Consider the following 25,206-nt stretch of genomic DNA (forward strand, 5'->3'; position numbering starts at 1 on the left):
CGTTCCCTCTACCTTCCTAAAAACGAAAGCAGCCGCTATGGATACAGAGTACAAAATGGAAACAAACATGAACTTGATTCATCGAATGTGTGAACTTTATCATGACTATCCAGTAAAAGTAGGATGAATCTCAATCATACTTGTCATGAAATAGGTATAACATAAGAATAAAGTACTGCGATTCGGAGTATTACTTCTGATATATTTTAAATGTTACTCATTTATTTTATTTATTTTGAGTTCTGTAGATCCATTTGAGAATATATCTCTGGATATAGAACGAGTCAAATTTTGACAAATATGAGGCAAAACATAAAAACAGGGCTACATTTTGGTTTTGTACTGAAATTTCATTCTGATTCTGCAAAGCAAAAAATCTGAAGCCAAAAATTTATTGTACAGGAGAAGGAATATTCGAAGTTCAGTAACTTTGCATGCGGAAACTTTTTTCTTTTTTTTTATGATCGGTATGCCTCCCATCAATACAACATAGCTGGCCGGAGTGGCCGAGTGGTTCTAGGCGCTACAGCCTGGAACTGCGCGACCGCTACGGTTGCAGGTTCGAATCCTGCCTCGGGCATGGATGTGTGTGCTGTCCTTAGGTTAGTTAGGTTTAATTAGTTCTAAGGTCTAGGGGACTGATGACCTCAGAAGTTAAGTTCCATAGTGCTCAGAGCCATTTGAACCAATACAACATAACCACATCTTTACTTGTCCATTCTATTGCAATTAAATGAAATTAGTAATCGATTGAAAATTTTGTTGCACTGGTATATTCAGTTGAATTCTGTTCTGAAATATTCAGCAGATTCTCCTACTTCAATTACGTCGGAAATTTGATGACCAAAAATAAGTTTTAAAGGAATCGGGGACAAAGCATGAGAATTGAGAACTGTGCCAAGAAAATGAAGTTGGGTCACCTTAGTTTAATGATTGAATCTGGAAGTGTAATAGGAGATTTTCGTTGTTGTGCAATTGGATGTTGGTCGTGGTGGCAAAAGGAGGGGGTATCAAGGAGACTGATGGCAGCAAAAAAAGAGGATATCATTTTCAGTTATCGTCTATGGCGGCAAAACACCTAGCAACGGCCCTGGATTTGTTTGAGGTCCTAGCTGCCTCGCCCAGTATTGTTCAGATATTTCCTGTCTCTCAACCAGCGTGAACAGACAGAGAAGCTCCTTCCACTGTGACTGCGTGGTTGAGCGTCTTCTCTCTGTCCCCACCTTCCCGTCCCCCTCTGGCATCCATGTCGCGCGTAGCGAGACGAGACTCGCTTTGAGATATTCGCAGCGTTTGTGAGGCCATCTGGCGCGAGAAACCCGCAGCTGCTTCCCCCCACCCAGTCCCAGCGGAAGACATTCGGGACAAGGTCACCAGCTGATTCAGTTGTGGGCAGGAAGCTGCTGTCGATGCTTTGAGAGGAGCAGCGACGCACATAGCGTGTTTCTGCAGAAAAGGTTTGTGGCGTCAAGCACGAGAGCTGCCCTGTTTGTTTGTTGCGCGACCTCCGTGTTCTCACACTATTGTGCTACGGTGGCATAGAATCTGACAGTTTGACCACAATAAGAGTTCACATCACCATCCGGGAATCCAGATTAGCGTGTTTCCTGATCGTCTCCTCAAAAGACATACGCCGGGATGATTTGTTTATATCTAAAGCGTGCGATTTCCCGCTTCGTCCCTCTTACGTTACGAGTTTTCCAACAGTCTCTAGCGACCCACTAGCCGAGGGAACATATTCTAAATCTTAGTAGTTCCGTCATATGAGACTTTACAGGATTCTAAACAGCGCCAGTTTCCGTCGAATACTTATTTTTAGGTACTTGACGACAGACAAAAATCTGCTAAGGGTATCTGGAGGTGTCCAGTGTCATGACAATATACAAGAGTTAGTGGGAAAATGATTTTACCAATTCCAACAGCTTTGAAAATCTAACTTTGCAACACAGATTAGAAGAAGTTGAAGGACTATTACCATTCTCTAAAAGAAAGACAGCTGTCACGAAAATAATCAACGCTTATGAGCGCGAAGTGATAACAGTTTAGAGATGCAAAAATAAAATGTGCGCCTTAGAGCTGGTCATGTCAAACCTTTTGTAAACGGAGTGACGCAATGTGCAAAAAACACAGAGTGCGTCCGATGTAAAACACCGAATTAGGTCTGGCGAGACCATTATTGTACTGTTCGTTATTGACATTGGACGACTTGTTTACTCGTGGAGAGAGGAACACCGATAGAAGCGTAACAATCCACACTGTTTCCTGCTAATTACGGAGCATTGTTCTGCTTTTGATGTGGTGAATTTCAGTATGTCCTCTAAGGAAATTAAGATTCAAACTGTTGTGGATGTCTCAGATGACTGTATACCATATTAGAGATATTGACCGTCTGCTTTATCCTGTTCGGGAACACATCTGTGTCATAGTTGTTGAGAATATACGAGACCAGTCCACATTTGGAATCGCATTTTTGCCAAACATTACTTGTGGAAGTACATTGTCAGATAATTATTTCTTTAGGTTCGTCTCATCACAACCGAATAAAACGCATTTATCGCATTTATCGGCTTTAATATTTACGAGGCATCTGTATATACTATTTTGATTTACATTTTCGACACTGTATACTGAGATTATGAACAATTCTGGCACTTTCTATAATATTAAGCAAGTAACCTGGCGTGACACGTTATGTAACAGCTTCCAGGAGCAAGAACAATTTTATCCTCAATCTTTCGTATAATTATTCACCGAATTTTAAAAAATTAAATTCGTTTCCTCATGGAGAGTTATAATCTTATGTGAAAGGTTCAACACAGTACTACAACTATTACCCTTAGAAACTATGTTTGTGTCTTGAAGCAGTTAAACGTACCCTAGATAACATACATGCAGTATTTGAAAATGAGAACACTTTTTAAACTTGCAAAAAACTTTACGCACAATTTTAAACGTTTCCTAAACTTTTTCTGCCTTGCACGCTTAACGTCAAATTTTTAACACATTAACTCTTTTGTAAAGTAATCAGACGTTCGAAACTGTATTACAGATGGTAAGTCGATTCTTTAAAAAAATCAGGGACTTACTGATTTATTTATAATAAAGGACCTTATAAAATGAATCGCATTCTGTTCTTCATGGATAACCGTATCATCTGCAAAAGCATAGCGTCCTCTTTCCAAAAAAAAAAAACTTCAGTCCAGTCACAAATTTCGCTTGATCGCCTGAATGATCGAACTTTTAATAGTAAGAGTAGGTATGGTACTGAGACAAATGGTTTTATGAAATCGAGAAATACTTCATCTATCTGACTGTATTTATCCATGGGTTTCAGGATGTTGCATAAGAAAAAAACGAATCGGGTTTCACATGATAGATGTTTTCGGACTGCATGCTGTCTGGTCATTCTGCTCTAGATACCTCATTACGTTTGTGGTCTGGATATGTTCTAACATTCTACAGCAAATGAGCATCGGGATAGTGTACGGTAGTTTTGTGAATGACTCCTGCTACCCTTCTTGTTCTTGTAGACGGATATGACCTGTGCTTTCTTTCAACTAATGGGCATGATTTCCTTGTTCGAATGATCCATGGTAGATTATGGGTACTAGAGGGCTAACTAGCCACAAACTCAGTATAGAATCTGATAGGGCTTCCATAGGACCCTGGAGCTATTTTAAGTTTTAGCGATTTCAGCTGTTTCTCCACAACAATCACTCATTTTTGAAGTGGTGCGCGAATCAAACTGAAACAAAACCGTTGGATGTTCATTTTGTGAAGGACCATTTTAAAAGGGTCTTAAGCGTCTCTGCTTTCGCTTTAATATCCTCAACTTCAGTCCCTGCTTCGTCCATGAGTATCCGGATAATGAAGAAACGTAAAGACTGTACTTGGCGTGTGACTTCCTGATTCCCTTCTCTCCCTTTCCATTTAAGTCGGTTAAGACATCTCCACACGCTACCTCTTTCCTCGTATACAATCACAGACGCACGGAAATAAAAGGGCACGCACAAAAATGTACGGGAAGAGCGCGATACACACAGCGATTATCTTGTCTATACGTTGCCTCATTGCGAAAGCAGTCCGTCTCTGCTAGGGAGCTTGTGCTGCGTTTATTGTGAGAAATACTTAAGGAAGGTTCTTAGTCATTACGTGAAGATTAACTAACTTTGAATGTGTCATTCGTATTTTATTTTGTAAAAAAACTTTTTGTCATGAAATATTAAATGTAGATTAACATCCTCAGACTCTTCACTCGACAAGTTTGGTAATTTCATAGACGCCAGAACACACAATAACGGAGGCTATGTTTCTCAATTTCGTATTTTTTGCATCACACTGTCCTTCATTTGTGTTTCTAGTAGTTTATGCAAGAGCTGCACATACCTCATTATTTCTTTTGTTCAAATATTAGGCTCGTTAATTGTTGTGCTTTTAAGTCACCATAGCACGAATATTCATCGAAAGTTTTCGTATGTTCTTTTGATAAATTTCTTGCTTATTTTTTCTCTGTTTTCCTATTCGAAACTTATTGTGTCTTACACTGAAGCGCCAAAGAAACTGGTGTAGGCATGCGCTTTCAAACACAGAGATATGTAAACAGGCAGAATATGGCGCGTAGGTCGACAACGGCAATATGAGAAAAGAAGTCTCTGGCGCAGTTGTTAGATTGGTTACTGCTGCTACAATGGCATGTTATGAAGATTTAACTGAATTAGATCGTGGTGTTATAATCGGCACATGAGCGATGGGACACAGCATTCCCTAAGTAGCGATGAAGTGCGGATATTCCTGTACGACCATATCATGAGTGTACCGTGAATATCAGGAATCTGGTAAAACATCAAATCTCCGATATCGCTGCGGGCGGAAAAAGATCCTTCAAGAACAGGCCCAATGGCGACTGAAGAGAATCGTTCAACGTGACAGAAGTGCAACCCTTCCACAAATTGCTGCAGCTTTCAGTGGTGGGCCATCAACAAGAGTCAGCGTACGAACCATTCAATGAAACATCGCCAGTAAGGGCTTTGGGACCCGAAGGCCCACTCGTGTACCCTTGGTGACTGCACGACACAAAGCTTTATGCCTCGCCTGGGCCCGTCAAGACCGACATTGGACTGTTGCTGACTGGAAACATGTTACCTGGTCCGACGAGTTTCAAATTGTATCGAGTCGATAGACGTGTAGATGTATGCAGACAACCTCATTAATCCATGGACCCTGCATTTTAGCAGGGGTCTGTTCACGCTGGTGGAGGCACTGTAATGGTGGGGGAGAGTGCAGTTGGAATGATGTGGGCCCCCTGATACGTATAGAAACGTCTCTGACAGGTGACACGTACGTAAGCATTCTGTCTGATCACCTGCACCCATTCTTGTCCATTGCGCATTCCGACGGACTTTGGAAATTCCAGCAGGACAAAGCAACACCCCAACACGTCCATAATTGCTGCAGGAACACTCTTCTGAGTTTAAACACATCCACTGGCCACCAACGTCTCCAGACATGAACGTTATTGAGCATATCTGGGGTGCCTTGCAACGTGCTGTTCAGAAGAGATCTTCACCACGTTGTACTCTCATGGATTTCCAAAAAGTATGTTCAAATGTGTGTGAAATCTTATGGGACTTAACTGCTAAGGTCATCAGTCCCTAAGCTTACAGACTACTTAAACTAAATTATCCTAAGGACAAACACACACACCCATGCCCGAGGGAGGACTCGAACCTCCGCCGGGACCAGCCGCACAGTCCATGACTGTAGCGCCCCAGATGGATTTACAGACAGCCCTGCCTGATTCATGGTGTCAGTTCCCTCCAGCACTACTTCAGACATTAATCGAGTGCATGCCATGTGGTGGTGTGGAAAAAATGCATGCTCGCAGGGCCCTACACGGTATTAGGGAGGTGTACCAGTTTCTTTGGTTCTTCGGTGTATTCTTTAAAGTAACATGATAGTAGACTTTTTATCTGATACTTGAAGCTCAGGGCATCCCATCTCAAATTTTTATTCAAGTAACCTTTAGAAACGGCACCCCACGCAACTTTTCTTTGTGCGTAATCATCTACTGTATAAATTTAAGCGTGCTTCCTTTGGAGTTAACATACATTACTGCACATAAATCTCTTCACAGCTTATCTTCAACAGCCTATACAACCAGACACACATTCGCCCCAACTGCCAGTAGCTTGCTAAAAAGCCTCAAAATTCGCACCGAAGACGGCAAGCAATGCGCCTTACGCACGACCTCCGTTTACAGGAAATTAAGCGTGCAAAAATGTGCACCCTGTGGACGCATCTGTAGTGTACCTAGTTGGTGATGATGACGCTGCCCTTTCAGCTGGAGTCCACGAAGTTTTCACGTGGAGGGAATGTTGCCAGCTACATTACCCAAGCAGGTACATCAGTTCAGCAGCAACAAACACCACTATTATGACCAGGTGAAACTGCGATTGTCCGGACGTAACTGTGGTTTCTTTGGTTGCTCTGGAAGAGTGTCGATCGAAACTACAACATACGAAATATTAATTCACTTTATTATAAGAATGCATGAAATGATTTAGTTAATTTGATACAGGGCTTTGCCACAGGAGTGATTGATAATTTACTACTGTCATTGACTATTGAAGCATCACTTGATGCGTAGAATTAAAAAAGTGTTCTCTTGAGGTACAATATTTAACATTTACAAAAGTACGTTTCCACCTGAGACTCGAATAACTCCTTAGTCCTACTCGATGGTGCTGCCTGCTTCATCTGAGGCCACGAACTGGCGCAGAACTCTATATTGACCACCTCGCGAGGGCGCTGCTGTGCTGAGAGAGAGGGCGTTCTGGACGGCAGTGAAACATCGCTAATATATTGTGGTATCGATGGTGGCTGTCGACTTGGGTGTGGCGCTGCAATCTTTGGACGATGCCGCAACCACATTGCCCTGTGATTAGGCCGGTATTACACTATCGTATTTCTTTGACGCAGAAATCATATCATATTTGTTTGACAAGGAAATATGATCAAATATTCATCAAATTTCTTTGACAAAGATCTTTGACTTGGCGTGAGAAAGGGGTATTACACCGTCGTCATATTTTCGTTAAATTTCAATATGGCGAACAATAACCAGTTATGCACTGCAGTTGCTTATACCACAATTGCATTGTGTGTACATTTGGAAGAAAAGCAGCGGAAGAAAAGGAAACATGCTTGGGTGAAGCTATGGTTATTACGTCGAGATGACAAAAGCATTCAGTAAAATTTGTTACGGGAGCTGCAAATTGAGGATGTGAAGTCTTACATAAATTACTTATGAATGGATGAGAGTGCGTTTCAGTAATTGCTCAGTAAAGTGGCTTCTCACATTACAAAACAGAATACTCACTTGAGAAACGCTATATGTGCAGAAGACAGGCAAACTGTGGCACCGCGATTTCCTGATACAGCAGAGAGCACTCTACTTTACAACGCAGCACTCGAATAACACGGTGCACATTAACCAATGCAGTTCCAGAAATATGTGAAGCGGCTTATGAAGCCCTGAAGGGGGAACAACTGAAGGTAAAGAAATATTTAGTACACTATATGAGCAATAAGAGCTATTTTTATTTTTGAATAATTTAATTAATAGAATTAATGTTTGTACAACCACAAAATTAATAAAAAGTACGAAACAGATGAAGCGCTTTTTAACTTGTGGCATCCAGAGTTCAAAAATAAATTAGAATGGAAAGCTAAGAATTTTTTTATTTTAGAGTGTGGCCACTTCCTCTATTGGAGCTTGCTGAAAAGCTGCCTGCTGCCTGCATGATCGTGTGATACCCATAAGCTGGTATTACACTATCATATTTCTTTGTCAAAGTTGACATGTCAAATAAATTTGATGGTGTAATAGCGCACTTTGTCACATCTCGCCCGTCGTCAAATAAATATAATCAACTATAGGCCCTAGCCGTAGGTTTGATTATAAAAGTCGTTCGTCTTCTGTTCACTGCAATGTGAAATGTAACCGCTTGGAGCGCTGGCGTCGCTACAGCTTGTCAGTTAATGAGCATTTCACTCTCATTTAAGTATATGTCCGAAAGGGTCAGCCTTCAGGAATTGTGAAACGAACCCTGTCGTCCAGGACAGTATGCCACAAAGAGCGCATATTCGCCACGAGATGGGGAAATCCACAGGCGTCTATTGTGCTGAATCAGGCCCAAGCGCTTAGTGTGCGAGTGAGACAGACGAGAACCTATGTCATAGGGAAACCCCACAGAAACTGTCTGTGGACAGGGAGACGTAGCAGTATTAAATATGGCGGATCTAAGATCGGCCATAAAGAGAAATGTTTATGGAAACTATTTAATTCTGTTGTAATTCAGGGAATCAAACCACAGTAATTTTTATCTGCCTTCCCCCATAAATGTTCATGGTGATCCCAACAATGCTTGAATATTGATCGTATCTATAATTCTTTAGGATTTACTGTTAAAGTGAAATTAACAAGTTTTGTAACAAAGACCTGAATGCTAAAATCTGACCGCTTTGGTCGATATTAAAGATGGACATTTCGTATTGAAGCGCACCATTAAAATGAAAAATGTTGTAAATATCAACTCTGTAACTTTATTTGTTTAAGAGGTAAAGTAAATTTAAATGATCAGTATTTTCAGTTAGGCATCAGATCTTCCTTTCCTCCACACAAAACACATTGAACAATGGCAGCATGACACCTTATTGAATCATTAGGTAACAGAATATTTGTTGTAAAGTTTAGTGCATAATAGTTACTTTTTGTTCTTTATTTATTTATCAGAAAGCGCATTGGTGCAAGGCTACTGTCCATGACATTCAAAGTTAAGAAGGAAAATTGTATTGGTTTTATGTAAAAGAATTTAACGTTTATTATGTAATGGATATTATTGTTACTTTATTTAGATCGTGAAAGTGGTCGAGCTTTGATTATTTAAATATGTTAAAATGTAAAAATAATGTAGAATAAGCTGTAGCCAATGAGATGGACGGCTTCAGGAAAGAGAACTGCCCTAGTCAGTTGAGCGAGGAGGTTCGGCGTGCGGGAAACGAGGCTGGAGGCGGGCAGAGGGACAGTGCTGGTGGAGACGCGAAAGCGGACGGTCGGTCTTTCGGTAGCTAGGAAGTGAAACTACTTAGAAAATTTCGCGGCAGTCTCTGAGCGGTGAGCGGCCGCGCGCCTGGTGTGAACTTTTCGTGTAGTTAACGAGGTGGAGTACTGGGCTTGTAATTCGCGATGAGACTGTGAATGATCGAACTGTGTCAAATGGATATGCGCTCGAGTCAGTAGTAACTCTAAATACGACCACTAGCGCTATTAGTCTGATTTCTGAATAAACATTATTCTAACCAAATCGCAAATGTGTGGCCTACATCATGTATGGGTCGTTAATTTACCTCCCGATATTATTATTACTGACAAACTGCCTATTGGCTTCTGTCTCGGGTTCTTCGGCCGACGTTCATCTAATGATTTTTCTGACGTTTCGCCAGCACGAGTGGCTGGCATTGTCAAAGCTTCACCCTCCATTGCCGGTGGTGAACTGGAGCCGAGCTCGCGGCCGCAGACTATATGTACCTGGCGCGCCAACGTCCGAGGGCTTCTCCGCGGTCATTTCCGGTGCGGTTCTCCTCTTGCTACCTGCGACGGTCGTTCGCTGCAGTACGGGAAGCCAGGATCCGTTTACCTTAAGGCTTTCCTCTTTCTTGTTGAAACTGTTCGCGTGTTTTTGTATTTCTACAGCTTCTCTAAACAAGCGCGTGTGATAGTGCTTCTCTACAGCCAGAACTTCAGTGTCGGCGAATTTTATTACGTGGTCGGTCTCATTCAGTGGGGAAGACCGACACATACATTAAGGACTCAGGACATTTAATTGAGAAGCTGAAGGAACTGAAACTTGCACCAAACGACATACTGGTCAGCTTTGATGTTGTTTCGTTATTTACGAAAGTGCCACTCAGTGACGCTCTGGAGCACATCGGTTCCATGTTCCCGCAAGACATCAAAAAGCTCTTCCATGCATGTCTCACCACGAGCTATTTCACGTGGAATGGTGATTTCTACGAACAGCTGGAAGGCGTCGCCATGGGTAGTCCTCTCAGTCCAGTGTTGGCCAACTTCTTCATGGAACAATTCGAAGCACAGGCACTGGACTCGGCGACTTGCAAACCTAAGGTGTGGTACAGGTACGTCGATGATACTTTCGTGGTGTGGAGCCATGGTGAAGAACAGCTCGGTGACTTCCTAAGGCACTTGAACAGCCTCCATGCCAACATAACATTTACCATGGAAGTAGAAAAAGACAAGAAACTGCCATTTCTAGATGTGCTGATCACAAGGGACGGCGAAAACCTGGGACACAGCGTGTATCGAAAACCGACACACACGGACCGATACCTGCACAAACTGTCAAACCACCACCCGAGCCAGAAAAGAGGCATGATTAGTACGCTCGTAACGAGAGCAGGACGAATATGTGAGCCGCAACACCTCAAACGAGAAATGCAACACCTGGAAACTGTTCTGAGGAGCAATGGGTACTCCACAAATTACATTAGAAGTGTAACAGAGCCAAACACTCGGCGAAGTAAGGAACCAGAAGAAGAAATGTCGGGTACGGCCTTTCTGCCATACATTCCCAGAGTGACGGAGAGAATCGGCCGTATATTGCGCAAACATGGTGTAAAGACGATTTTCAAACCGACAAGGAAGATCAAAGAGTGTCTTAGATCGCCAAAGGAGAAAAGAGACCCACTTGCAATGTCGGGAATGTACCGTATACCATGTAAATGCGGATAAGTTTATTTCGGAATGACTGGACGATCCATCAACACCAGGATCAAAGAGCATAAGCGACATTGCAGGTTGGGGCAGGTGGAGAAATCGGCCGTGGCAGAGCACGCACTGAATGAGACCGACCACGTAATAAAATTCGCCGACACGGAAGTTCTGGCTGTAGAGAAGCACTATCACACGCGCTTGTTTAGAGAAACTGTAGAAATACAAAAACACGCGAACAGTTTCAACAAGAAAGAGGAAAGCCTTCAAGGTAAACGGATCCTGGCTTCCCGTACTGCAGCGAACGACCGTCGCAGGTAGCAAGAAGAGAACCGCACCGGAAATGACCGCGGAGAAGCCCTCGGACGTTGGCGCGCCAGGTACATATAGTCTGCGGCCGCGAGCTCGGCTCCAGTTCACCACCGGCAATGGAGGGTGAAGCTTTGACAATGCCAGCCACTCGTGCTGGCGAAACGTCAGAAAAATCATTAGATGAACGTCGGCCGAAGAACCCGAGACAGAAGCCAATAGGCAGTTTGTCAACAAGTGGCCACGAAAGCCTTAACAATTTTGTATTATTATTATTGTTGTTATGTGTTATATTAACGTTGTAAGTTTCATACAATGTCGCAAACTTGCTATCAGCCAGGCAATTTAACCAAAGGTTCACAAGTGTCTGATTTAGAGCGTGTAATGCTACACGTGCGGTTCAACCCCTAGACGAGTTTGATCCAAGACATTTCGACGAAGGGGAACCGCATGTGAACCAGAACACCTTTGAGATGTTAGCTCGCAAACTATTTGACGTCTGTATCATGTGTTTGTAAACATGACCTCAGAGTTGTGGTGTTCCTTCGAAGCTTTTTTTTTTTTTTTTAATAAATTTGCTTCGACTAGAGTGGGGGTTGAGCAAGGCGCACAGTGCATGCTATTAAGTGTGTGTTAACGGGCAGGTGGAATATGCCTCAAGCCACTTCATGTCCACAATCACAGCTATAGCCACCCACCTCTACATCTGGAAACATCCAGGCAGCTTTTCAGCAAGCCGGAACAGAGAATGTGGTCACACTCTAAAATAAAAAATTCTTTCTTAATGGTTCAAATGGCTCTGAGCACTATGGGACTTAACATCTGTGGTCATCAGTCCACTAGAACTTAGAACTACTTAAACCTAAGTAACCTAAGGACATCACACACATCCATGCCTGAGGCAGGATTCGAACCTGCGACCGTAGCAGTCGCGCGGTTCCGGACTGAGCGCCTAGAACCGCTCGGCCACTCCGGCCTGCTGTCAAAGAATGTTGTTGTTGTTGTTGTCTTCAGTCCTGAGACTGGTTTGATGCAGCTGTCCATGCTACTCTATCCTGTGCAAGCTTCTTCATTCCCAGTAGTTAGTGCAACCTACATCCTTCTGAATCTGCTTAGTGTATTTGTTGTTGTTGGCAGGAGAGCCAACACCGTGTTACTAGAGGAAGCCGAAAGGCACGCGTTTTAGCTCACGCAGGCTGGCGTGAGGTCTGAAACAGGACAAGGAAATTAGAATTTAGAAAAACGGACGTAGCTGGTGGAATACTTTAATCCATTAATGGTGAACGTCACTCTTGGCGGTACGTAATTACAGCATCAATAGTAACTGGTACTGGCGCCTTGCTAGGTCGTAGCAAATGACGTAGCTGAAGGCTTTGCTAACTATCGTCTCGGTAAATGAGAGCGTAATTTGTCAGTGAACCATCGCTAGCAAAGTCGGTTGTACAACTGGGGCGAGTGCTTGGAAGTCTGTCTCTAGACCTGCCGTGTGGCGGCGCTCGGTCTGCAATCACTGATAGTGGTGACACGCGGGTCCGACGTTTACTAACGGATCGCGGCCGATTTAAATGCTACCACCTAGCAAGTGTGGTGTCTGGCGGCGACACCGCAGTATTCATCTCTTGGTCTCCCTCTACGATTTTTACCCTCCACGCTGCCCTCCAATGCTAAATTTGTGATCCCTCGATGCCTCAGAACATGTCCCACCCACTGATCCCTTCTTCTCATCAAGTTGTGCCACAAACTCCTCTTCTCCCCTATTCTATTCAATACCTCCTCTTTAGTTATGTGATCTACCCATCTAATCTTCAGCATTCTTCTGTAGCACCACATTTCGAAAGCTTCTATTCTCTTCTTGTCCAAACTATTTATCGTCCATGTTTCACTTCCATACATGGCTACACTCCATACAAATACTTTCAGAAACGACTTCCTGACACTTAAATCTATATTCGATGTTAACAAATTTCTCTTCTTCAGAAACGCTTTCCTTGCCATTGCCAGTCTACGTTTTATATCCTCTCTACTTTTCGACCATCATCAGTTATTTAGCTTTCCAAATAGCAAAACTCCTTTACTACTTTAAGTGTCTCATTTCCCAATCTAATTCCCTCAGCATCACCCGACGTAATTCGACTACATTCCATTATCCTCGTTTTGCTTTTGTTGATGTTAATCTTATATCCTCCTGTCAACACACTGTCCATTCCGTTCAACTGCTCTTCCAAGTCCTTTGCTGTCTCTGTCAGAATTACAATGTCATCGGCGAACCTCAACATTTTTATTTCTTCTCCATGGACTTTAATACCTACTCCGAATTTTTCTTTTGTTTCTTTTACTGCTTGCTCAATATACAGATTGCATAACATCGCGGACGGGCTACAAGCCTGTCTCACTCCCTTCCCAACCGCTGCTTCCCTTTCATGCCGCTCGACTCTTATAACTGCTATCTGCTTTCTGTACAAATTGTAAATAGCCTTTCGCTCCCTGTATTTTACCCCTGCCACCTTTAGAATTTGAAAGAGAGTATTCCAGTCAACATTGTCAAAAGCTTCTGTCAAAGAAAGTTGACGAATATTTGGTCATATTTCTTTAGCCTAATACCGGCCTTAACAGTGAATATTTTTCTGATGCATCAACTACTACTTGAATCAACAGTAAAACTCTACTTCAGAGGGGAAGGAAGCGAGATTATGGTTTAACGGTTAGCCGACGGCAGGGTCATTGGAGATGGAACACACACTGGAGTGGTAGGGAAATATATGCAGAGGGCGAATGGTGGCGGTTTGGGGAGTGGGCGACTCTGTTTTCGGCGCTTCAGGCTTCCCGGCAGTCTCGCACTCTCTGTAAACCACGTGAAGCTCGCCGCCCGCCCATTCCGGCAGTGACGTCATTCGCGGCACGTGGTCAGCACGCAGATCCGTCGCCCAGTCTCAGCTCTGCTGGCCTAGCAGCCGCTGCTACTCCTTCAAATAGCTCCTCATTTGGCCCTACAAGGCTGAGTGCTCCCCCTTCCACCAAGGAAAAATCCTTTGCAGCAACGGGAATCGAACTCGGGGCCTCCGCGCGGCAGTTTGAAATACTCACAACTCAGTTATTTTTATTTGTATTTTGTTTTCTTGTGGGCCTCCATATCCCTCATGTAGCCCACCGTACTGTCTCACCAGAAACGCATTCGTTGGCGTTGGCACATGCCTAAAAAATCGTCTTCTCAATCAGTTTCGTTCATACATTCTGCAAAACTGAAATTTTTCTTGAAAACAAAAATTTCCAAGATCGCTTAAATACTGTTTACTGGATAACCGGTTTCAATACAGTAAAGGTGCCATCATCGGATGTGAATGTAGATCAACATTTGTAAACCATTTGGATATAACGGTGCATGAGGCAGACTAGCTGATATAAAACCCAACTGTCATAAAAATAAAAAATGTCGAGCAGCGGTCACGTACCAAATAGTTTTAATTTTTTGGATGTGAGGTCCGCCAGTTATGCAAACACGGCCAATACAAGGAGATGCAAATCAAAAAGATGGACAAATAGTTTTATCGTGTGACTTCGGTTTTACGTATATGATGGAAGAGATTGACCATGAGAGCAGTTGTTTTTTATTTTTGTGACAATGATTTTATAACAGCTGGTCTGCCTCATATATCGTTATATCCAAATGGTTTATAAATGTTAAGATACATTCAGATCCGATGATGGCACCTTTAGTGTGTTGAAACTGGTTATCCAGTTAACAGTATTTAAGCGATCTGGTGTTCGCGATTGGCTTGAAGAAGATTCTGGATAATACGAGCGAATGATTTGGCCACCCATATCGCCCAAGATGAATCACATTCAGCATTTGTGGAACATATCGAGAGGTCAGTTTGCACACAAAATCCAGAACCGAAAACAGTTTCGCACATATGGACGGCTATAGAAGCACCATGGCTCAATATTTCTGCAGGGCGCTTCCAACGACTTGTTTAGTCCATGCCACTACGCCGGGCAAAAGGAGCTCAGACTCGATATTACGAGTTGCCTCATGACTTTCGTCAACTTATTGTAAAACAAAGCATCTGGACGAAATCCTATCCGATCTTAGACTGTGCCGTTAGCGAACACTAGAACAACTATACGGCGTAAGTTTCGTCGGTCTATGCAGCAGTCCTCTGCATAGGGGCTAAACTGCTGGTGTTCCCGGCATATACTGTTGTCATGTGACAACTGACGTCAGTTTCCTGAACGTTATTGGTCTGTTGGAAGTCAAAAGGGATGACTATCACGTCTTACTACCATAACAGATGATTAGGAGGCACCAGCGGATCGGGAACTTCTTGGCTACTGGACAGCCACCCTTCCGCAGGCCAATGAGATACAAGAATGTGACGACGGATGTCACCTGATAACCGAATTAACACGGTGATTACAAGAAAGACTATCGCCTGAGTCCACCAGGTTAGACTCCCTTGAAGAGGACTGCAGCAAGGCGTTCGAAACATTGCCTGTAGCACTTTTCTCTTCACGGACAAGCAAGCTGTTCACTTCCGTCTGAAGTACTCGTATATTTCGTCCTGTGGCGTGACCATGGAGGGTTCCGACATTGACACATGCCGACATTAAAAGGCAAAGGGTTCCTCTAATACCCCATAGGTCGGCAAAACCCTCGGTGGTAACCGCCCACATATATGGAGAATTTTAAAAAAGTGCCTTTACAGAGGACACCCGTGAAATAATCCGAGGCTCCTGTAGCTAGGCAGCCACCTGACACATTTCTGAGGCCAGTTGCCTGCCTGCAGGCGTCTAGCAGTATTTGGCCAGTTTCCCTGTAAAGGTATATTTTTAAAATTCTAAATAAATGTGGACAAGTGCCACCGAGGGTAGTGCCGAACTGTGGCAAGGGGGGGGGGGGTATGGTCTTAGAAGAAACATTGCCGTTTTATTCATGCATATGTCAATGTCAAACTCCTCTGTGGTCACGCCACAGTAGGTCATGAAACAGGAGCATTGAAAAAGCGTAACGATCCTTTGTTGTTTCACATCACGTTCAAATTTCGTCAAATGGATTTCAATGGTTCTTTGTGATTCCACCCTATGCATCAGAGCAAAAACTGCGCTCGCACTGCCCTCCTAAAGAATCAGACCATGTCCAGTGGAGCTGCAGCCCCATGATATGCATCGAGAAGGGTTGAATCGCTGACGAGGTGTCAATAATGCCAAAGGTTGTGAAGAACGTCGTCCTTTGGCTCATAAGCCTGCGAACTGCCATTTTAGACCGCGATATATGTGGGAATCAACGTCCCAGGGAAAGGGGTAGTTTCATTCACGCGATTTATGCCACCCTTTGAGGCCTTGTCTTTTGGGTTCTGAGTGGCGGCGTGTCTGAAAAGTTTTCCTCGGCCACTCATAACAAAACCATACGGTTTCAACGCTGTTTGTTGGGGTTCTGAGCGCCATCGCAGAGACGTTAAACGAAGGTGTGAAATGTGGATAAGAGGGGGTATGACGACGTTCCCATCGTGTGACGCATCCACAGCGGCGTTGGGCAGAATATTGGTGAAATTTGGCGCCAATACGACGTCATTAACCCACCTTACAGCTCACATGAACTTCTGAGCTCTCGCGATCTTTTCGTACGTGTCGAAACCCGACTGTTTATGCGTCGTCGAGCCCGGGAGTGAATTCAGAGGGCTTCACGCTTTTGCATCGTTACAGAGGAAGAGTTCAGGCACCTTTGAGCTAGATTTTAATCTTATGCGTCGGTATGGGAGACAATTGCAGGGTTTAGAAAAAGTGGTCCCGTAATTCTGCAGTGTATTTTACATCAACAGCTTAGGTGACCTTTCTTGCATGTTAAGAGAAACGTAGCGATTCAACAAGAATTTATCAGTTTCCTCTTTCTGCGTGCTGTATGTTTTGAGGTTCCTGAAATACATCTATGTAATGTCCCATACTCGGCGTAGAGTGTTCATATTCTAGTCTGTACATGAAATAAAATAATTAATGATGGACACATGTGTTTCCAAGACTTTTTTTTGTAAAGGAACACGTCTTTACGAAACCTGAGCTACGAAGTCCTTCAGATTTGTGCTATGCGGCTTTTTTTTTTTTTTTTTTTTTTTTCTTCTTCAATACCAGAATTATTCAACTTCTTTGTATAACTCGTAATAGTAGCAAGTTGTCTGTGCCCCGCATTTTTAGCCGGCCGCGGTGGCCGTGCGGTTCTGGCGCTGCAGTCCGGAACCGCGAGGCTGCTACGGTTGCAGGTTCGAATCCTGCCTGGGGCATGGGTGTGTGTGATGTCCTTAGGTTAGTTAGGTTTAAGTGGTTCTAAGTTCTAGGGGACTTATGACCTAAGATGTTGAGTCCCATAGTGCTCAGAGACATTTGAACCATTTTGAACCCGCATTTTTATTTGTTCCGAAGGCAACCTGGTCTCGAAAACATCTACGAGGGCTATTCGGAAAGTAGGGTCCGATCGGTCACGAAATGGAAACCACTATGAAATTCAAAATTTTTTTGTGTGAAACTGTTGGGTAGACCTTCCATCTTCTTCTCTACATAGTCGCCGCTCAGACTTAGACATTTGTCGTAGTGTTGTACCAACTTTCTGATGCCCTCGTCATAGAAGGCAGTCGCAAAATCTCTACGCTCTGGTGTACAGCTCGTTGTCTGTGCCAAAATGTTATCTTCATAGCCAGCGGTTGGTGTGAGCAGAAACGAAACTCAACGGGAGCCAATCACGAGCTCTATTGTTGGTAATGAAACACTTCCCATCGAAAACGTTGCAGGAGCGTCTTCATCGCTCCTCCAGAGTGCGGGCGAGAATTGTCGTGAAGAAGGAAATGCATGACAGTCGTGTTATGTGGGCTGAATAACTTCAGGCGAAATCTCTCACCAGACCCTCACACTTGGCGGGAGACACATTTATCTAGGCATGTTTACGTGCCCACTGTGCGCTCAAAACTGAAAAGAGCCCGTGACGCAATCGACGGGCATACTAAGAAACACTGTCCAACACATCTGTGCAAAACTTCATCCGATTTTTCACTGTAGTTTCAATTCCGCGATCGATCAGGCCTTACTTTTCGAATGGTCCTCGTACATAGATTCTCCGCTAGCCACGATAAGATGCGTGGCGGAGGGTATCCTGTCTCACTATTAGTCATTTCCTTTTCACTCCTAAAAAGAGCGAGACAAAAACGACTGTCTACATGCCTCCACATGAGCCCTAATTTCTCCGATCTTATCTTCGCTGTCCTTACGTGAAAGGTGTGTTGCCGGCAATAGAATCGTTCTGCAGCTAGCTTCAGATACCGGCTCTCTCAATTTTTTCACTAGTGTTATTCGAAATGATTGTCAGTGTGTGAGGACATCGGACGTTGGGCACTACTGGATTCCGTCTAGCGTTGGCCGCCGGTTATGAGAAAGTGAAAGCAGTAGCAGGCTGGTCATCTTCGTCTTGAAACAGGAGCCAGTGCACCAGACCTATCACACTCAATGTCAACGTATCACTTCGCGCGAGTCAGCCGAGCAAAAGGGCGCACAGTTACGTAACCGTGTCAGCCGTCATCACGACCGGGCGCTGGAAACATTTCTTCAGACTGCGCTCTCAGAACACAAACGTCTCATCATTTTGCACAGTTTCTGAGTGTTGGACAGGTGTTTCGGATGTAATCTGCCCCTAAATCTACGCAGTACTTTGCAAACCATTGTGAAGCGCATAGCAGAGGGTATTTCCCACTGCAGGATGTCTTAGGGTTTCTCTCCATTCTATTAGCAAAGGGAAGAATGACTTCTTAAACAACTTTGTGCGCGGTGTTAGTAGTAGTCTAGTCTTGTCTTCGCCGTCCTCATGAGAGCTATAGCAGATTGTTGTGGTACATTCCCAGATTCCTCACTAAATACTAGTTCTTAAGTCTTTGTAAGTCGAACAGAGTTCTTTCGATCGTCCCTTTCTTTATTATTATTCTTTTTTTTTTTTTCTTTTTTTTTTTTTTAAATACAGAAATGGGACGAAGGAAAACGATGAGTAACTAATGAAGTGACAGACTACTTTCCACTTGTTAGTGGTATTATTTACCGCTAATTTATAGTCTTGAAGGAATGTGTACAAAAATAAGATTTCGGGAAACGCGTTAAATGAAGCACAATACAAGATGCTGAAACAAGAAAGTGGGAAAATGCGACTGACATAAAATGCACACGCACACACACACACGTGAAAAGGGTGTTCATTTTAACTGAAGACATTGAAATATCTCGAAAACTACACATCGGATCATAAAAAGCTATAATTCCGTTTGTCTCGAACGTCCAATGACACCACATTCGAACCACCACCTCACCTCAGCCGCGGTTGGCAGGAAGCAACTTTGAAATCTTCAGTGTGGACCCCCGTCTTTTTTTTTTTTTCACTACTGGCCATTAAAATTGCTACACCAAGAAGAAAAACAGATGATAAACAGATATTCATTGGACAAATATATTATACTAGAACTGACATGTGATTACATTTTCACGCAATTTGGGTGTATAGATCCTGAGAAATCAGTACCCAGAACAACCACCTCTGGTCACCTCTTGATACGCCTGGGTACTGAGTCAAACAGAGCTTGGATGGCGTGTACAGGTACAGCTGCCCGTGCAGCTTCAACACGATACCACAGTTCATCAAGACTAGTGACTGGCGTATTGTGACGAACCAGTTGCTCGGCCACCATTAATCAGACGTTTACAATTGGTGAGAGATCTGGAGAATGTGCCGGCCACGGCAGCAGTCGAACATATTCTGTATCCAGAAATGCCCGTACAGGACCTGCAATATGCGGTCGTGCATTATCCTGCTCAAATGTAGGGTATCGCAGGGATCTAATGAGGGGTAGGGCCACGGGTCGTAACACATTTGAAATGTAACGTCCACTGTCCAAAGTGCCGTCAATGCGAACAAGAGGTGACCGAGACGTGTAAATAATGGCACCCCATACCATCACTCCGGGTGACACGCCAGTATGGCGATGACGAACACGTGCTTCCAATGTGCGTTCACCGCGATGTCGCCAAACACGGGTACGACCATCATGATGCTGTGAACAGAACGTGGATTCATCCGAAAAAATGACGTTTTGCCATTCGTGCACCCAGGTTCGTCGTTGAGTACACCATCGCAGGCGCTCCTGTCTGTGATGCAGCGTCAAGGGTAACCGAAGCCACGGTCTCCGAGGTGATAGTCCATGCTGCTGCAAACGTCGTCGAACTGTTCGTGCAGATGGTTGTTGTCTTGCAAACGTCCCCATCTGTTGACTCAGGGATCGAGACGTGGCTGCACGATCCGTTACTGCCATGCGGAAAAGATGCCTGTCATCTCGACTGTTAGTGATATGAGGCCGTTGGGATCTAGCACGGCATTCCGTATTACCCTCCTGAACCCATCGATTCCATATTCTGCTAACATTCATTGGATCTCGACCAACGCGAGCAGCAATGTCGCGATACGATAAACCGCAGTCGCGATAGGCTACATTTTTTTAAAACAATCTTATGGGACTTAACTGCTAAGGTCATCAGTCCCTAAGCTTACACACTACTTAACCTAAGTTATCCTAAGGACAAACACACACACCCATGCCCGAGGGAGGACTCGAACCTCCGCCGGGACCAGCCGTACTGTCCATGACTGCAGCGCCTCAGACCGCTCGGCTAATCCTTCGTGGCGCGATAGGCTACAATCCGACCTTTATCAACGTCGGAAACGTGATGGTATGCATTTCTCCTCCTTACACGAGGCATCGCAACAACGTTTCATCAGGTAACGCCGGTCAAGTACTGTTTGTGTATGAGAAATCGGTTGGAAACTTCCCTCATGTCGGCACGTTGTAGGTGTCGCCACCGGCGCCAACCTTATGTGAATGCTCTGAAAAGCTAATCATTTGCATATCACAGCATCTTCTTCCTGTCGGTTAAATTTCGCGTCTGTAGCACGTCATCTTCATGGTATAGCAATTTTAAAGGCCAGTAGTGTACAAGATTGTGAACGCCTTTATGTATGACGGCAGCGTTGAGACCGGCAAAAGGAAAGAAAGCAAACGTCTCACCGGAGAAGCTAACGAAATAGCTATACTAGCGGCAGTACACCACAACACACGGATAAGAACTCGGCAATTACACCACGATTCCGGTATGTCCGTAGTCTGCAGCTCGTGGTCGTGCGGTATCGTTCTCGCTTCCCACGCCCGGGTTCCCGGGCTCGATTCCTGGCGGGGTCAGGAATTTTCTCTGCCTCGTGATGACTGGGTGTTGTGTGCTGTCCTTAGGTTAGTTAGGTTTAAGTGGTTTTAAGTTCTAGGGGACTGATGACCATAGATGTTAAGTCCCATAGTGCTCAGAGCCATTTTTTTCGGTATGTCCGTATAGCATTGTCACAATACAGCATCGTCGTAAGCATCATCCATACCACGTGTCGCTGCATCAAGAATTTCATGGCGCCCATTTCCATAACAGGATAGTGTTCTGTGAATGGCACGCCAACAAATGCAAACGACCCCCACGTTCTTTGTCGAGGTGCTATTTTCCGATGAGTCTACAATCACTAACCATGGTAGCGTTAACCGGCATGACGTGTATTACTGCAGTGCAGATGACCCCCACTCGTAACGGCAAGTTGACGATCAACGTCCTTGGTCGGTTAACGTATGGTGTGGCGTCACGAGGAACAAAGTCGTTGGTCCGTATTTCATCGGAGGCACGTTGAATGGAAGCAAATGTCGAACGTTTTTGGAACAGGGACAGCGGTACTACTGCAGAATGTTGCCCTAGGCGTTTGACTACGTATGTGGTTTCAACATGACGGTTGCCAGCGCATTACGACGCAGTTGAAGCACGGGGGGTATTAGGCCCTGTTTACACTGGTCGGTGGATAGGCAGAGGTGGTGCTATTAATTTTCTTGCTAGGTCGCCGGATTTGACATCGCGAGATTTCTTTCTGTGGGAATATTTAGAAAACAAGGTGTACCAGCAGGTGCGAACAGGCCGTGAAGAAATGGTCGACTGCCTGTGCTGACATTCCCGCAGATATGCTTCCGTCCTGCGTACAGTCATTTGAAATGCGGATCGCTAAGTGTACTGAAATTGGCGGTACTACTTTTGAATACTTACTCTGACTGGAAAAGTATTCGCCTCCAGCCACGGCCACAGTGGCGGTCGAGTAGTCCGTTGTTGGATATGTCGGAGGGTTCAAATGGCTCTGAGCACTATGGGACTTAACTTCTGAGGTCATCAGTCCCCTAGAACTTAGAACTACTTAAACCTAACTAACCGAAGGACATCACACACATCCATGCCCGAGGCAGGATTCGAACCAGCGACCGTAGCGGTCGCGCAGTTCTAGACTGTAACGCCTAGAACCGCTCGGCCACTCCGGCCGGCTATGTCGGAGGAATACAGTGTTGTGAATGGGGTTTCCAATTAGAAGCTATAAAATACTGGCCTATACTACTCTCGCAGCATGGAGGTGGGGTCCAACGAGCCACCGGTCATTCAAGGTATCCGTTTCTCCTCCTCCAATTACAACGTCATCGGCGGCGAAACGAAGGAAATATGGGGTGTTCAAAAAATCTCTCCGCAGTGCCGTGTGATTGTAGCCGTGCGTGCCGTATGCCGCAGTGAATATACCGAAATGAAACTCACTGCAGTATCGTTGTGCGTTTATTGTTTCGTTGAAAAATATGGACCTCACAATCGGACGTCTAGAAATTGCAACCCAAACTCCTACAGAATGATGCGGTTCCTTTTAAATACACAATGGAGTTGATGTACCCGGATAAATGAAACCACGCCTCATCAGTGAAAAACGTTTCATCAAGAATATCCCTTCCATTTTGTTGAACGAAATTTTTGAACCATTGACAATAATGCAGTTTCTTGCCATGATCAGTAGTTTTCAGTTCTTGCACGACTGTCACTTTGTGGGCCGTTCCGACACAAACATCGATTTACTGGGCTTATCGCGATGTGGCAGTGTTGTCTCCGTGAAAACTGAATTAAATGTTTGACTAACTGAAAGTGTGTATTTACCGCCAGCTTTGAACACTTGTTCGACTAAAAACACATGTTCTTGAATAGTTAGCATTTTAACACTGACTAAAACGAAACAAACGAACAAAGGAACTAAACAAACTTTCACGTCAACACGTAACGGACCACACCAACGATACTACTGATGCTGCCAGAGATAAACGAAACAGTGGAATGTTGGGAGAGTCCACTTGATGGGAAGTAACCCAGGCAGGCGAACAATCATACGGCACGCGCGGCTAACAATCATACGGCACTGCGGAGACATGTTTTGAACACCCCGTACTGGCGACAAAATGTATGTAGATTTTGCTGTAAAATCGTAATCTGCAATAAAAAAACTGGGGTTCCCATTGAAGATTTAAAAGTTTCCCCCGCTACCCACGCACGGGGTGGGGTGGGGGACAATTTTGGGGTCGTTGAGTGTCCCGCTCCGAGCCAAAGAAACTGGAATTATATCTTTTTTTGAACCGATGTGTAGTTTTCGAGATACTGTAATGTCTTTAGTTGAAATTAACACCCTGTACATACTGTAAGACAAAAAACGACGCACCACGAATGAGTTATGCGAATTGGTCACGAATTGATATTTGGACCAGTATTAACGGAAAATCCAGAACTGTAAACTTTGGTGGCCGATGGACGAACGTGTGACGCTGCAGTGCAGTTTCACTGCGGAGCTGGCAAGAATAGTAAACAGGGGACATGTAGATACCAAGCACAAGTTTATTACGGTATATTGATAATTTTTACTTATGGACCGTCTGACAGCAACTGAATAAAACACAATTTTAGTGCCATACGCGTTTCGCCTTTATTTTCTGCAAGGCATCATCAGTGGCGTGGAATATGTACATATGATAGCTATTTTATTTACATTTTTGTCGCTGTGCCTATAGGTTATAAACAGTTCTGGTGGTTGCTATTTCCTATTAAATAGTAATGTTTTGAACTGCACTTACAGGTTGCGTGGACAATTTCTTACATATTACGCTCCTGTTACATTTTTGGTGTTGTTCTTCTTCTTATGAACGCCAATTTGCGGTTTTTTCCACATTCCACAGCACTATGCACTGAACGCTTGTTTTAATGCAATGTTTTGGTTTCTGTTGCCGACTGTCAAATGTTTTTGCCAAAGATCGAAACTTATGAGTGTAATTATTGAAGTATCTGTGGTCTGTTCGTGTATGCAGTTGTGTGTGCGTTTGTGTATGTGTTTGTGTGTGTGTGTGTGTGTGTGTGTGTGTTTTATTCAGTTGCTGTCAGACGGTCCATAAGTAAAAATTATCAATATACCGTAATATTACACGCAACTGAGGAAGACAGGACTACAAAAGTTGAAGATACCAAGCACAAGTATTTGTGAATTTCATTCCGTGTATTCAGCTGAACAGTAACATTGCCTCGCAATTCACGCAGACATCAGCTTTTGAGAGGGGGCTGGAAGAAGCCGGTTGGAGTAATCGGCGAATCGCTCCGCATTTGAAAAGGAGCGATGCAACCACTCGACGATGTTGGCAGGTTTGGGTGTACCGTTGCCGAACACAGCGTGAAGAAGGAAGCGGTCGACCTGGAGAAATGACAGAACACGAGGACCGAGCAATCGTCAGAGAGGCACTCAGAGCCCTACCATCGATCCGAGCGGAATTGTCTTCAGTGATGAGTGCCACTTCAGACTGAACCTCAATGACTAGCGAAGACGTGTGTGGAGATGTCCCGGACAGTGGCGGTATACCAATCTGACTGTCGCCCAGAATACGGCCTGACAACCAAGAGTGGTGGTCTCGAGTGCCATTTATTTTCATAGCAGGATCCCTTTGGTTGTCATCCGCATCATCCTTACAGCACAGCGGTACGTCGATGGTATTCTACACCCTGTTTTGTCGCCCTTCATGGCAAGCCATCCTGGGCTTACATTTCAGCAAGATAATGCCCGCCCGGACATGGAGAGAGTTTCTACTGCCTGTCTTCGTGCTTGCCAAACCCTACATTGGGCAGCAAGGTTGCTGGATCTCTCACAAATGGAAAACGTTTGAAGCATTATGGGAAGA

At 44.3% G+C, this 25,206-nt stretch overlaps 1 protein-coding gene across 1 annotated transcript in view; it reads left to right on the top strand.

Annotated features, from left to right (window-relative positions):
- The first annotated feature begins 1,353 nt into the window (after window positions 1-1,353).
- The window catches only part of LOC126202995 (UDP-glycosyltransferase UGT5-like), an 87,494-nt gene continuing 63,641 nt past the window's right edge, over window positions 1,354-25,206 (top strand). Inside the window, exon 1 of the mRNA XM_049937192.1 lies at window positions 1,354-1,457. The gene's annotated coding sequence lies outside the window, so the exon portion shown is untranslated. The remainder of the gene's footprint in view (window positions 1,458-25,206) is intronic.

The sequence above is a fragment of the Schistocerca nitens genome, chromosome 9 (assembly GCF_023898315.1).
Source record: "Schistocerca nitens isolate TAMUIC-IGC-003100 chromosome 9, iqSchNite1.1, whole genome shotgun sequence".
NCBI lineage: Eukaryota > Metazoa > Arthropoda > Insecta > Orthoptera > Acrididae > Schistocerca > Schistocerca nitens.